The sequence below is a fragment of the Dendrobates tinctorius genome, unplaced genomic scaffold, assembly GCF_039654945.1.
Source record: "Dendrobates tinctorius isolate UK_male_01 unplaced genomic scaffold, ASM3965494v1 ptg000231l, whole genome shotgun sequence".
Classification (NCBI taxonomy): domain Eukaryota; kingdom Metazoa; phylum Chordata; class Amphibia; order Anura; family Dendrobatidae; genus Dendrobates; species Dendrobates tinctorius.
Window position 1 is genome coordinate 2,272,450 of NW_027361898.1, and position 14,174 is coordinate 2,286,623.

General features: G+C 49.4%; 1 protein-coding gene across 6 annotated transcripts in view; it reads left to right on the plus strand.

Annotated features, from left to right (window-relative positions):
• The first annotated feature begins 10,725 nt into the window (after positions 1-10,725).
• Positions 10,726-14,174, plus strand: part of PRRC2B (proline rich coiled-coil 2B) — a 119,416-nt gene continuing 115,967 nt past the window's right edge. For 3 of the 6 annotated variants that reach the window (XM_073555945.1, XM_073555946.1, XM_073555947.1), the window contains exon 1: positions 10,730-10,898. The gene's annotated coding sequence lies outside the window, so the exon portion shown is untranslated. Of the gene's footprint in view, positions 10,899-14,174 lie in introns of all 6 variants that reach the window. The other 3 variants (XR_012222604.1, XR_012222605.1, XM_073555948.1) reach the window with 2 other exon arrangements.

Here is a 14,174-nt window from a genome sequence, read left to right on the forward strand (position 1 = left end):
CTTCACAGAGGGTATTTTAAGTTTGATGTTAAGGGTGGACAACCAGACTTTTTACCCCACTATCAACGCAGGAACCACCCCCCTCCTCCTGTCTGCAAAATGTTTGAACTTCTTCTGGGCTTTGGAGATGTTCCCCTGCACCTCCTTCCAGAGGGTTTTTAATTGTTGTACCATCCCCTCGGCACAAGGACAATCCGAATCCATACGGGAAAATTCCCCAAACTGCGGAACAAACCCATAATTGACCTGAAAGGGAGACTTTCTGGTAGACTGATTAATCCGACAGTTGAATGCAAATTCTGCCATGGGTAATACCTCACACCAGTCTTCCTGTCTGGAGGAGGCCAGGCATACCAGAATCTGCTCCAATGACTGGTTGGTGCGTTCAGTTTGTCCGTTGGATTCCGGGTGATAGGCAGAGGAGAATGACAACGTGACCCCCAACTTCATACAAAACGCTCTCCAAAACCTGGCCACAAATTGCACACCCCTGTCCGACACCACGTTCACAGGCACTCCATGCAGTCGAACAATGTGATATATAAACAAGCGGGCCAAGGTTTCAGCAGATGGTAATGCAGGTAATGGCACAATGTGGGCTTGCTTAGAAAATCTATCAACCACTACCCATACCACCGAGTTGCCCTTGGAAGGTGGAAGATTAGTGATAAAGTCCAAGGACAGGTGTGTCCATTGTTTATCCGGAATTGGCAAAGGCACCAATTCCCCGGCCGGCCGGACCTGAGAGCTTTAAGAGCGCGCGCGCACAGCACAAGTATTTACAAACCTTTTTATATCAGTACCCATAGAGGGCCACCCAAAACCCCTAGCTACTGCCCCCCGGGTAGCTGCAATACCAGGGTGTGCACTTAACACAGAATCATGAAATTCTTGAAGGAGTGTGGGACGGAATTGTTCGGGTACAAACAATTTACCTGGGGGTTTATTCCTGGGAGCTTGTGCTTGTGCTTCCAGAATCTCTCTCTGTAACTCAGAGGAGATTTCGGCTACAACCACTCCCGGTTGAAGAATGGAGGAAGGAGGTTCTGGAGGGGACACAGAATCAAAACTTCGGGATAAGTCATCCGCCTTTACATTTTTAGACCCTGGTCGGAACGTGATGGTAAAATTAAATCGAGAAAAAAAAGTGCCCACCGAGCCTGTCTGGGGGTCAATCTCTTAGCAGACTCGATATAGGCCAGATTTTTATGATCAGTGATGACAGTAATGGAATGAGCGGCCCCCTCCAAAAAATGCCTCCATTCTTCGAAGGCCAATTTAACTGCTAACAATTCCCTGTTACCGACATCATAGTTTCTCTCGGCCGAAGAGAACTTCTTAGAGAAAAAGGCACAGGGTTTGAGGTTAGTCAGGGCTTCGCTAATAATTAGCGAAGCCCAGAAATCGCTGCAACCCCTTCAGGTCATGAGGCTGCACCCAATCTGTAATGGCCTGAACCTTCCCTGGATCCATACGGAATCCCTCCCCGGATACAATTACACCCAGAAAAGATAGTTCTTGCATAAAAAATGAGCACTTCTCCAGCTTAGCATACAAATGGTTCTCACAGAGTCTCATAAGAACCGTACCCAGATGGTGCAAGTGTGACTGACTGTCCTCAGAGTAAATCAAGATGTCATCCAGGTAAATGACTACGTAACGTCCAATCAAGTCAACATTAATAAAGTTCTGAAAAACCGCAGGAGCGTTAGTGAGGCCGAAGGGCATAACCAGGTTTTCAAACAGCACCTCAGTTGTCAGGAACGCTGTTTTCCTTTCGTCCCCCTCCCGGATCCTTATAAGGTTATAAGCCCCTGTAGATCGAGCTTAGAAAACCATTTGGCCCCCGTGAGTTGATTGCATAGATCAGGAATCAACAGGAGAGGGTACGTGTTCTTAACAGTAATTTTGTTCAGTTCTCGAAAGTCGAGGCACGGTCGCAACCCACCATCTTTTTTCTTTACGAAGAAAAACCCGCTGCCACGGGTGAGACCAAGGGCCGAATATGCCCCTTGCGAAGGCTCTCTTTAATGTACTCTTTCATAGCTTGGCGCTCAGGCCCGGACAAATTAAACAAACGAGCCTTGGGTAATTTGGCTCCAGGTACTAAATCGATAGCACCAGGGCAGTTTCTAGGGAATTTTGCCAACAGGGCGAACATCGAAAAAGCGCCTCCCCCCCGAACATTAACATGCTGAATACTTTAGCTAAACTTAGATAAACGTGTCTTACCTTTGCATCAATCCAATCCTCGAAGGCATCACCCCCCCGATAGTACACACAAAAGACAGCAGGCTAAGCACCACAGTATCCGCAAAAAAATAAAATAAATACATCACTGCAGTAAATATCCCTTAATTAGCCCCTATGGTAATAATATCCCCCATCCTGACCCCTGTGTGTCTCATTCCTGACTTCAGCCATATTTTCTCTCATGCTGCCTGTGACGTTTCAGGAGCAGACAACGTCTAAGAGTGGACCCTCTGGGTCACGGATCTGGAGCCCCTGGGCCGAGCACGCCAGGTGATAACCGACCCCTATACAGGGATCGTTAGGGGCAGGACCGCAGAGGTCAGAACCGCGACAGCCGGTACCAAGAGGGGCGGCTCACAGGAGGCACGGATGGGTGTATGGGAACTGGGTACCAGGAACGCAAGGAGTGTACACGGAAGTGCGCAAACTACAGATAGTGCGAGACAGGTAGCCGTGAGGACGTATGGCATATAGCGAGTAATACGTCCGGAGGTAAACAAAGCAGGACGCGTGCCAGGAGCACGACAGAGTACTGATTGGAGCAGCAGTCGTGCCAGGAGGTGTTACAGAGCACAGGGACAGAGAGTACCAGGAGGTACGACAGAGCAAGGGACAGAGACAGGATACTAGAATGTGTCAAGAGGCACTACTGAGCATGAAGCAACATAAAAGTTCAGAGCAAGTGCTAGGAGCACAATAGAATACCAGACAGAGCAGAGGACCTGAGAACAGCACACGGCCTGACTGGGACTAAGCAGACCCAGCCAGGAAGCACAGCAATAATCAGGCACCTCCCATAGGGGAGGATGGCCTGATATAGCACATGACCAAGACAGGTTCCAGGTCAGATCCTAGCCAGAAAGCACATGACCACTACAGCTTCCGAGTCAGGTCCTCCATTACCATAGAGGAGACTGACCCGGAGACAGCACTGACAGGAGCGCGCAAGCGCAAACGTGACATGGAGGAGGAGCCCCTAGGATGAGAGCTGCGCGTGCGCACCCGACGGAGGCCCTGGAGGGACCGCCGTACCGGAGGGAGTGACGTCGGGACCGAAGCCCCGCCTCCTGGTGAGTGCGGCATGACACTGCCCTCATGAGTATCCATTCTGCCCCCATATGATCTCCCGATCCTGCCCCGTCTACATCGTATCCATCCTGCCCCATGATCCTGCACCATGTGTCTCCCATCCTGCCCCGTGTCTCACATTGTGCCCCGTCCTGTGTCTCACTTTCACATTCTGCCCCCTCCTTTGTCTAACTGTCATATTCTGCTCCTGTGCCTCACATTCTGCCTCTCTGTGTATCACTGTCACATTCTGCCCCTCCTGTGTCTTACTGTCACATTCTGCCCCCGTGCCTCACATTCTGCCCCTCCTTTGTATCACTGTCATATTCTGCCCCCTCCTGCGTCTCACTGTCACATTCTGCCCCCTCCTGTGTCTTACTGTCACATTCTGCCCCTCCTGTGTCTCACTGTCACATTCTGCCCCCTCCTGTGTCTCACTGTCACATTCTGCCCCCTCCTGTGTCTCAATGTCACATTCTGCCCCCTCCTGTGTCTCAATGTCACATTCTGTCCTCTCATGTGTCCTACTTTCACATTCTGCCCCTTCCTGTGTCTTACTGTCACATTCTGCCCCCGTGTCTCACATTCTGCCCCCTCCTGCGTTTCACTGTCACATTCTGCCCCTTCCTGTGTCTTACTGTCACATTCTGCCCCGTGCCTCACATTCTGCCCCCTCCTGCGTCTCACTGTCACATTCTGGCCCCCTCCTGTGTCTTACTGTCACATTCTACCCCATGTCCATTCTGCCTCAATGTCTCACATTCTGCCCCCTCCTGTGTCATTACTGTCACATTCTGCCCCCTCCTGTGTCTTACTGTCACATTCTGCCCCATGTCTCACATTCTGCCCCCTCCTGTGTCTCACTGTCACATTCTGCCCCCATGTCTCGCATTCTGCCCCCTGCTGTGTCTTACTGTCACATTTTGCCCCCTGCTGTGTCTTACTGTCACATTCTGCCCCCATGTCTTGCATTCTGCCCTCTCCTGTGTCTCACTGTCACATTCTGCCCCATCCTGTCTTACTGGCACATTCTGCCCCCATGTCTTGCATTCTGCCCCTATATCTGCATTCTGCCCCCATCAGGTCTACATTCTGCCCCCATCAGGTCTGCATTCTGCCCCATCATGTCTTGCATTCTGCCCCCATCGTGTCTTGCATTCTGCCCCCATCGTGTCTTGCATTCTGCCCCCATCGTGTCTTGCATTCTGCCCCCATCGTGTCTTGCATTCTGCCCCCATCATGTCTTGCATTCTGCCCCCATCATGTCTTGCATTCTGCCCCCATCATGTCTTGCATTCTGCCCCCATCATGTCTTGCATTCTGCCCCCATCATGTCTTGCATTCTGCCCCATCATGTCTTGCATTCTGCCCCATCATGTCTGCATTCTGCCCCCATCATGTCTGCATTCTGCCCCCATCATGTCTTACATTCTTCCCCCATCATGTCTTACATTCTTCCCCCATCATGTCTTGCATTCTGCCCCCATCATGTCTTACATTCTGCCCCATGTCTTGCATTCTGCCCCATTTCTCCATATTTGCCCGTGTGTCTCCAGTCCTGCTCCCGAGTCTCCATTCTGCCAGGGAAACATATTGCCCCTTTCAATAATAAAATAAAAACTTTTTTCTTACCTGGCCTCTCTCCTGCGTTGAAGCTGGAGCTGCAGCTGTGTGAGGCTGAGCTGAAAGGACCTGTGGTGATGTCATCGTCATGTGATCAGGGAGCGGGCTGATCAATGGTGAAGGACTGTGGTAATGATGACATCACCACAGGTCCTTCGGCTCTTCTGTAGCTCTGATGTCGGCCGCTGTGGCGGCTCTGCTGATGTGTGCGCTGGGCCCGCCTGGCGCCCCATGACATGCAGCACTTGTGGCCCGATGCCTGTAAGCACAGGAGCGGGGCCCCTGATCGGCGGGGCCCCCTTCTGTACTGCTGTTCATCGGGCCCCATACAGCAGTAAGGGCTGTCATGCCCTGATGGCGGCCCTGGGCAGGCGCTCCCTGGCTTGGGTTGCGCCCTGGGCGATAGCACCCCGTGTCCCCCCCTAAAAACGGCCCTGGATAGCACGTATGGTCTATGTGGTGGGAGCGCCTCAGCCTCGATTTCGGAAAACACATCTTTAAAGTCTCTCAGGTACTCCGGAATACCCTCCAGACCGACAGATGACACAGATACAGATTTTATCGGATTGACAAAAGGAACCAGGGTACAGCACAGACCAATATCATTACATCTCCATCGGGTGATCTCCCCTTTCACCCAATCAATAAGAGGATTGTGGAACCCACTTTCAGAGAAAAAACTTCAGACATAAAACAAATTCCATCCCAGGTAAGAGGGGATGAATCCACAGCCACAATTTTAGCAGGGTCTTTTAACCTGACTGTCCCTATCTTATTAAGAGTCACAACTTGGGCATCAATCAGATTAATGGAGGAACCACAGTCGACAAAGGCGGTGGTCATAACAGGACCGCCAACAAGTTCCAATTCAACCTGGAGCACCATTTTTATACGTGAGAAAAAATGTACCTTGGAGTCTGGACAACCTCCTCAATTGTTGCCCAGACTCAGTCGTTTCTCTGATGGTTTCTCTGATGGTTTCTCTGAAGAAGGGCAGGAGGGGCAATTCCTTTTCCAATGTCCCGAGGCTCCACAGTAAAAGCATAGTAGGTTGTCTCTACGGTGCCTTCTCTCTTTCTCCTTAACTGAGACTGACCCATCCTCCATGGGCTCAGATACAGGTGCAGTGTCACAATATGGGGTACAAGGGAGACTCTTGTTGCGTCATTCCTCTAGCACGGAGTCTCCGGTCCATACGGACCACCTGCATCATGGCGTCCTCCAGGGTATCAGGAGGTGGATGTAATGCTAGAGCGTCCTGCAGACAGGCCCCTGCGAAACAACCCTCTCAGGGCGGCGTCGTTCCAGGATACTTCGGACGTCCAACGTCTAAACTCTGAGCAGAACCATTCAGCAGAGTGCCTCCCCTGTGTCACACTCATCACCATATCCTCTGCCAGACGCACTCTATCAGGCTCATCATAAATGTGCCCCAGAGCCTCAAAGAACAAATTCACAGACATACGTTCAGGAGTAGAGGAAGAGAGAGAGAAAGCCCATGCCTGTGGAGCCCCCCAAAGTAGGGAAATAATGACCCCCACCCTCTGGAACTCATCCCCAGAGGAGCGGGGCCTTAGAGAAAAAAAAAAGCTTGCATCCTTCTCTGAAAGACCTGAACTCCTTTTTATCCCCTGAGAAAGGGTCTAGCAATTTGACCGGAGATTCAGGGGATGCCAATGACACATCTCTATCCCCAGCACTAGGAGCCCCTGCATCGACAGCCCCCTGCACTGCTGCCGGTTCATACCAGAATGCGGACATAGTGGGGGAGAGGTCGTGAGACCTCAGTGTTTTTTTGTACATCAGACGTGTTGGATTTTTAGGCTTTTTGCGTGATTGCAGACAGTGTCTTTCCTTTCCTATCCTATCTAGTCAGTTTGGGCTCCATCATTTGCTCAGTCTATTTTCTATTTTCTGCCTGCGTTTGTGTCTCCTCTCACCGACAATATATGTTTGGGGGCTATCTATTCCTTTGGGGTTCTACTCCGGGGCAGTTTAGATTTCACCTTTCTTGTATTAGGCTTAGTTAGCTCTCAGGCTGTGCCGAGTCATCTAGGGCATCGTAGGTACACCCCACAGCTACTGCTAGTTGTATTGTTAGGATTAGGGGTCTGCAATCCGCTAAGTTACTAACCTTTCTGGTTTCCTTGTGGCCTAGCCTATTCCATCCTCCTCGGAGACCAGTTCATAAAAGGAAAGAAAAAGAAAGAAAGAACAGAGCAAAAGAAAGAACAGAGAGAAAGAGAGAAAGAAAGAGGGGAAAGAAAGAACAGAGAAAGAAAGAAAGAAAGAAAGAAGGAAGGAAACAGAGAGAGAAAGAAAAAGAACAGAGGGAGAAAGAAAGAGTGGACAGAAAAAAGAACAGAGACAGAAAAAAAGAACAGAGAGAGAGAGAGAGAGAGAGAGAGAGAGAGAGAGAGAAAAGAAAGAGGGGAAAGAAAGAACAGAGAGGGAAAGAGAAAGAAAGAGGGGAAAGAAATAAAGAAACAGAGAGAAAAAAAGAAAGAAAAAGACTCCTCCCCTCCTGTGACCTCATCACAGGTCCTGTGCGAACAGAAGAGAACAGCCTAATGACGTCATCTCAGGCTGTGAGGGGCTGCGGTGGGTCTCTGGGAGGGCGAGGATAGGGTCGGTGCAGGGGGGGGGCGTGCGGCTTATCAATGCCGTGCATTAAAAATAAGCTCCCGCCCGGGACAGCGGGACAGGCAGTCAAAAATGGGACTGTCCCGCCAGATCCGGGATGGGTGGGAGCTATGTGAATATATGATTATGCCGTTCAGTCTCTGCAATGCCCACGCAGTGTTTCAAGAATTTGTTAATAATTTCCGGGATCTCCTATATTCCTGTGTCGTGGTGTACCTGAATGACATCCTTGTCTTTTCTTCAGGTCTACCGACCCACAGAAGGAGTGTCCGTCTGGTCTTACGGCGTTTGAGGGAGAATCATCTTTATGCCAAGCTCAAAAAGTGTATCTTTGAACAGATCTCTTTACCCTTTCTGGGCAATATTATCTCTGATTTAGGCTTAAAGATGGATTCTGAGAAGGTGTCTGCCATTCTCAATTGGCCGCGACCCTGCGTTGTAAGAGCCATTCAACGGTTCCTTGGATTCGCCAGCTATTACAGGAAGTTTGTCCCTCAGTTTCCTTCTTTGACTGTAGTACCCCCGGGGGCCGTCAGAGACCGCTTGCTCATCCTGCTTTCGCTCTCCTTTTAGGCTGTGTACTCACGTAAGCGTTTTCTTTGCGTTTTTTTAAGTGTTTTTACCGGCAAAAACGCTTAAAAAACACTTACAAGAAGCATCCCATTCATTTTAATGAATTCTGCACTTTTTGTGCATATTGATGCATCTTTTTTCCACGAAAAGAACGCATCGCGGTAAAAAACGCAGCATGCTCATCAGGCTAGGTGCCCACGTATGCAGAAAATTTCTGCATGAAAACCGGACTCCTTCCCAGAAAACGCTTGTTTTTTTCCGCAAAAAACGCACGTTTTTTATGCGTTTTTTTCTGCGCGTTCCAAGACACATAGAAAATAGCTAAAAACGCAGACTTTTCCGCTAAATTAATGAGCATGCTGCGCTTTTTACAGCAATGCGTTTTTTTTGCAGAAAAAAAATGCATCAATATGCACAAAAAGTGTGGAGTGCATTAAAATGAATGTGTTTTTGCCTTTAAAAACGCTTAAAAACGTGAAAAAAACGCTTACGTGGGCACACAGCCTAAATTTAGCGGAAAAATCCGCATTTCTCACTATATTCTATGAGACTGGGGATGCTCCGGAAAAATACGCATAAAATACACGCGGAAAATGTGCAAAAAACGCGCGTTTCCTGGGAAGGAGTCCGATTTTATAGTCAGGAATTTTCTGCGTACGTGGGTACATAGCCTTAAGGGTATGTGCACACGCTGCGGATTCTGTTGCGGATCCGCAGCGGTTTTGGCCCTGCGGGTCCGTAGCAGATTCTCCTGCGTTGTACAGTACCTTTAGTTCCTATGGAAAAAAATAACGCTGTGCACATGCTGCGGTTTTTTCCGCGCGGATTTGCTGCGGGTTACAATCCGCAGCATGTCAATTCTTTGTGCGGTTTCCGCTGCGGTTTCACACCTTATCATTATGAGGTGTGAAACCGCAGGGCAAAACCGCAGGCTAATCCGCAGATAAACCGCAGGACTTTACCTGTGGATTTATCAACAAAATCTGCACAACCTAAAAATTACGTGGGCACATAGCCTAATAGGCTGTGTGCCCACGTTGCAGATTCTGCTGTGGAATTTTCTGAGCAGATTTTGCTAAATCTGCAGGAAAATGACCTGCGTTTACCTGCAGATTTGGTGCAGAGTTAGGCTATGTGCACATGTTGTGGATTCTGCTGCGTTTCCGCTGCGGTATTGGCCCTGCAGAAACGCAGCAGTTACGCAGACATGGTACAGTACAATGAAACCTATGGGTTTTCAAAAATGCTGCGCTCACGCTGCGTTTTTTTCCACGCGGTTTTGCTGCGGTTTACAATCCGCAGCATGTCAATTGTTTGTGCGGTTTCCGCAGCGGTTTCACACCTTTACCATAGTAGAGGTGTGAAACCGCAGGGCAAAACCGCAGGTCACTTTACCTGCGGCTCCGCACGGAAAAACCCGCAGGTGAATCTGCAACGTGTGCACATAGCCTAAGTGCAGTTTTTGTGCAGTTTTCCACCTGCGGATTTCTATAATGGAGAAGATGTAAAAATGCAGCAGAACTGCACAAAAGAAGTGACATGCTGCAGTTTTAAATCCGCACCAAATCTGTGCGGAAAAATCTGCAGCATGTGCAAAGCGGTTTTTGTTTTACATAGCCTAAATGGTACTGTACATCACTTGCAGTTCTGCTGGGCCAAATCTACTGCAGAAGAATCCGCACCGTGTGCACACACCCATATGGTGCTGCCGGAGGTTGGCAGAGGCCGCTGCTCTCTGTCCTCTCGCTTTTCTTAGGGCATGTGCACACTTTGCGGTTTCTGCTGCGTTTCCGCAGCGTTTTTGGCTCTGCAGAAACGCAGCAGATTCTGCTGCGTTGTACAGTACCTTTATTTCCTATGGAAATAAAAAAAAGCTGTGCACATGCTGCGTTTTTTTCCACGCTGTTTTGCTGCGGTTTTCAAAATGCAGCATGTCAATTGTTTGGTGCAGAAACGCTGCAGTTTTACACCTCATCCATTATGAGGTGAAAACCGCAGGGCAAAAACGCAGAAAACTTTGTCCTGCGGTTTTCTCTACAAAATCCGCAGAGACAAAAAAAAACTGTGTGCACATACCCTTATTGTAATACCCCCGGGAGCCAGCAGAGGCCGCTGCGCTGCACTCTCGCTCGTTTCTTATTGTAGTACTGCCCTGAGCCGGCAGAGGCCGCTGCCCTCTGTGAGCTCGCTTTCCTTACTGTAGTACCATCTAGGGCCGGCAGATGCCGCTACTCTCTGCACTCTCGCTCGGCTCTTACTGTAGTACTGCCGGAGGCCAGTAGAGGACGCTGCTCTCTGTGCGCTCGCTCTTTTGTAACTGTAGTACCCCCGGGAGCCGGCAGAGGCCTCTGTTCTCTTGCTCGTTTCTAATGTAGTACTGCCCGGGGCCGGCAGAAGCTTCCGTGGCCTCGGTCTTTCCTTACTGTAGTGCCATCTGGGGCCGGGAGAGGCCGCTGCTCTCTGCACGCTCGCTCGACTCTCACTGTAGTACTGCCGGTTGCCGGCAGAGGCCGCCGCTGGCTGTGACGCGCTCGCTCTCTTCTCGCTGGATGATTGACAGCTCGGTAAAGGGGAGGAGTTTGTAGTGAAGAGAAAAAAAAAACAGCAAGAGAGACGGAGGAGAGAGGCGCAGCCGGAGCTGAGACGCCTTGTATCCGCCGCCATCCCGCACACCGCTCGCCAGCCCCGACACCGGCATCTCTCCGACACTAGCAGCACACAGCGCTCCACTAGACCAGGTCGGTATTCCCGGGGGGACGGCTCCTGCCCCGGACAGAGGCGGGGAGGGAGGACGGGCCCAGGCCGCAGCTTTGTTTAGTCAGGCCCAGCAGCCATCTTCCTCCTCTTCCGTTTTCTCCTGTGTTGGGGGGCCGGAGGGGAGGCTGCGGCCTTCACCGGGGACCGGAGAGTGGCCGCTGAGGCCTTCCCCCCGATGACCGGATCGGGGCGGCCCCTCAGTAATGGGGGAGATACCGCCCCCTCAGTGTGTAATGGTTTCTCCTGCTGCCTGTAGATGTGGAGCTGCCAGGAAGAGTTGTCAGAGGGTTTCTGAGCGATTGTTTACGTGCTGTTAAGGCTGTGTGCCCAACGTAGCGCTTTAAACCGGACTCGATAGAAAACGTGCGTTTTTTCCGCGCGATTGTGTTTGCTGCGATTTTCGCGTGCGAAATTCAAGCACTTTCCAAGCGATTGACAGGTTGGTCACACTCGTCAAACATAGTGTTTGACAAGTGTGAGCAGCTTTTTACTATTGAGGCCGCCTATGCGACATCAATAGTAAAAGATAAAATGTAAAAAAGAGAATAAAAAATCGGTGTATATTTACCTTCCGGCGTCCCGCGCTGCATTCCCGGCCACAGCGTTCCCAGTAATGCCTTGTGAGACCTGTGATGACGTTGGTCTCGCGTTGCTATAGCGATCTCACGAGACCACGTCATTACAGGACCTTGCCGCAAGGCATTACTGGGAACGCTGAGGCCCGGGAAGGCAGCGCCGGACGCCGGAAGGTAAATATACCCCGATTTTTTATTCTTTTTTTTACAGGGGTATGGTACCCAGGGCCTGGAGGACAGTCTCCTCTCCTCCACACCATGGGTACCAACCGCACATGAGACGCTTAACTTTGCGCATGGTGGGCATAGCCACATGCGGGAAGTCAGCGATTCTCATGCATTCCTATGGGTGCGGAATCGCGGCAATTCTTTGCGATTCCGCACAAAAGAATGAGCATGCTGCGATCTTTTCCGTGATGCGATTCCGCCGCGGAAAAAAGCGCAGCATTAGCACAGTATGTGCGGAATGCCATAGGAATGCATGGGGGGCGTTCTGTGCGAGATTTTTAAACGTTTTTGTGCCGAAAATCACTTAAAAATCGCATCGTGGGCACACAGCCTAAGTGTGTGATGTGCACTCCACAGGCCGGGACTACCACCCTCAGCATTCAGACAGGTCTGTGCAGAAAGTAGTGCAAGAATCTGCAGCCAGGGCCCTGGAATTGTGTTGGGACGATCACTCCCATCATTCTGCCAGGTCTGTGTATACAGTGCAGTGATCTGCAGCCAGGGACTATTACTCTCAGCATCCTCTGATATTTTGGTGAATGATATGCAATAATCTGCAGCTTTTGTATCTTGTTTGTGTTGGGACGATCACTCCCATCATTCTGCCAGGTCTGTATATACAGTGCAGTGATCTGCAGACACTAGCTACAGGACTGGCTGGTCTGCAGACCATTTCATGATCGCACGCTGACCAGTCAGAATGATGGGAGTAGTGATACCACCAAAATTATAGGTTTCGGACACACAATAACACAGACTTGTCAAAACGATGAGTGATAGTGTTAAGGGGCTCTGGCTGCAGATCATTGCACTATACCATATACGACCTGTGAGAATGATAGGAGTGACAGTCCCACTACACATGTCTGTCCGTTGTGCCTTGTAATCAGAGCCATTTTATTGTAATAGAACTATCACTCTCATCATCTGATAGGTCTGTATGTGATAGAGGGTAATTATCTCCAGCCTAGACCATTTTATTGGGGACTATCACTCTCATCATTCTGCCAGGGCTGTTTACAGTATAGTGCAATATTCTGCTTCAAGGCCTTTGGCATCTTGTCAACTCAGTCTGTATTGTGTGATAATCTGCAGCTCTAAACAAACTACAACTCCCATCATTCCCTGACAGCTCTGTTGCAGGCAGCCATGTATTAGTGTCTGTTAACAAGTCAGATGCTCTGCTGCCAGTGACATCTGCTTTTGGTGGAACTATGACTCCCAGCATGGCCTAAATCTGGGGGTTGTAGTACACGTGCATGAGAGGTTGAAGCGTTGTGTAATTCTGACCTTGTTGTAAAGCTTCATTATCTCTACACCTGCTTGTTGTCGGTGAATGGGAATGTTCTTGATCCCAACCACAAAGGCTAACATCCCAGTCTGACATCTCACAGTTGAGGGTTTGTTCCAATTTCATCCAGACAATCTTCTATGGCCTAAATAAAAGGGCAGTGTAAACGAAGCTTTTGTTACAATGTATCTATACTGGGTACGATTGTGACAAACTCTAAGGCTGTGTTCACACGTTGCGTTTTTTTTTTCGCTTTTTCCCCGCGGATTTGCCAAAAAATCCGCCCAAAAAAACGCCTAAAAGAAGCTTCCCATTCATTTTAATGCATTTTGCACTTTTTGTGCATATTGATGCGTTTTTTTTTTTACCGCGAAAAAAACGCTTCGCGGTAAAAAAAAAAGCAGCATGCTCATTAATTTCGCGGTAAATTTCGCATTTCTGGCTATTTTCTATGTGTCTGGGGACGCTCCAGAAAAAATCGCGGCAAAAATGCGCAGAAAAAACGCGCGTTTTCTGGGAAGGAGTCCGGTTTTTCCATGCAGAAATTTTCTGCGTAGTGTGCACATATCCTTAGCTGTGGGAAGTATGCTGTCGGGTTTGGTATTCAGCCATGTTCACATTTCCTGACAGCAAGCAGAGATGTTAAATGGCTGAAATATAAAGTTATATTAAAGGGATATTTATGTTGCTAGCATATGCCAAGATGAGGGTTCTGACTCTTTGGACCTTCTGTTAGTGATGGGCCCACAGGAGCTAAGCCCACATCATACCGAAAAGCTGCTGCTGCCAATCCCTTAAATGCCGCTGTCCAGCTCTGATATTGCCGCCATTGTGCGGTACCAGTGGGTTGCAGTCAGGGCTGTGGAGTTGTTTCCTCTTAACAGTTGTAAAAGTCAAATCCATCAAAATATAAAATCAATTTAATATCTCAAAGCAGAGAATAAAATGGAAACACCAGAAATGCCAGTTTTTGGTCAAAGCACCTCTGCGAATACCAAAAAAGAACATGCATTGAAAAGTGATCAAAACATCCACCTGGCACCAAAAAAACCCCGCCTTGACACAAGACTATTGTCAGAGCAGACCCCAATTCTGTCAGCAAGTCGTTGTATTCCATTGTTGTCTCTCTTCTATCCTGACAGTTTGCTACATTTTGTCGGTGC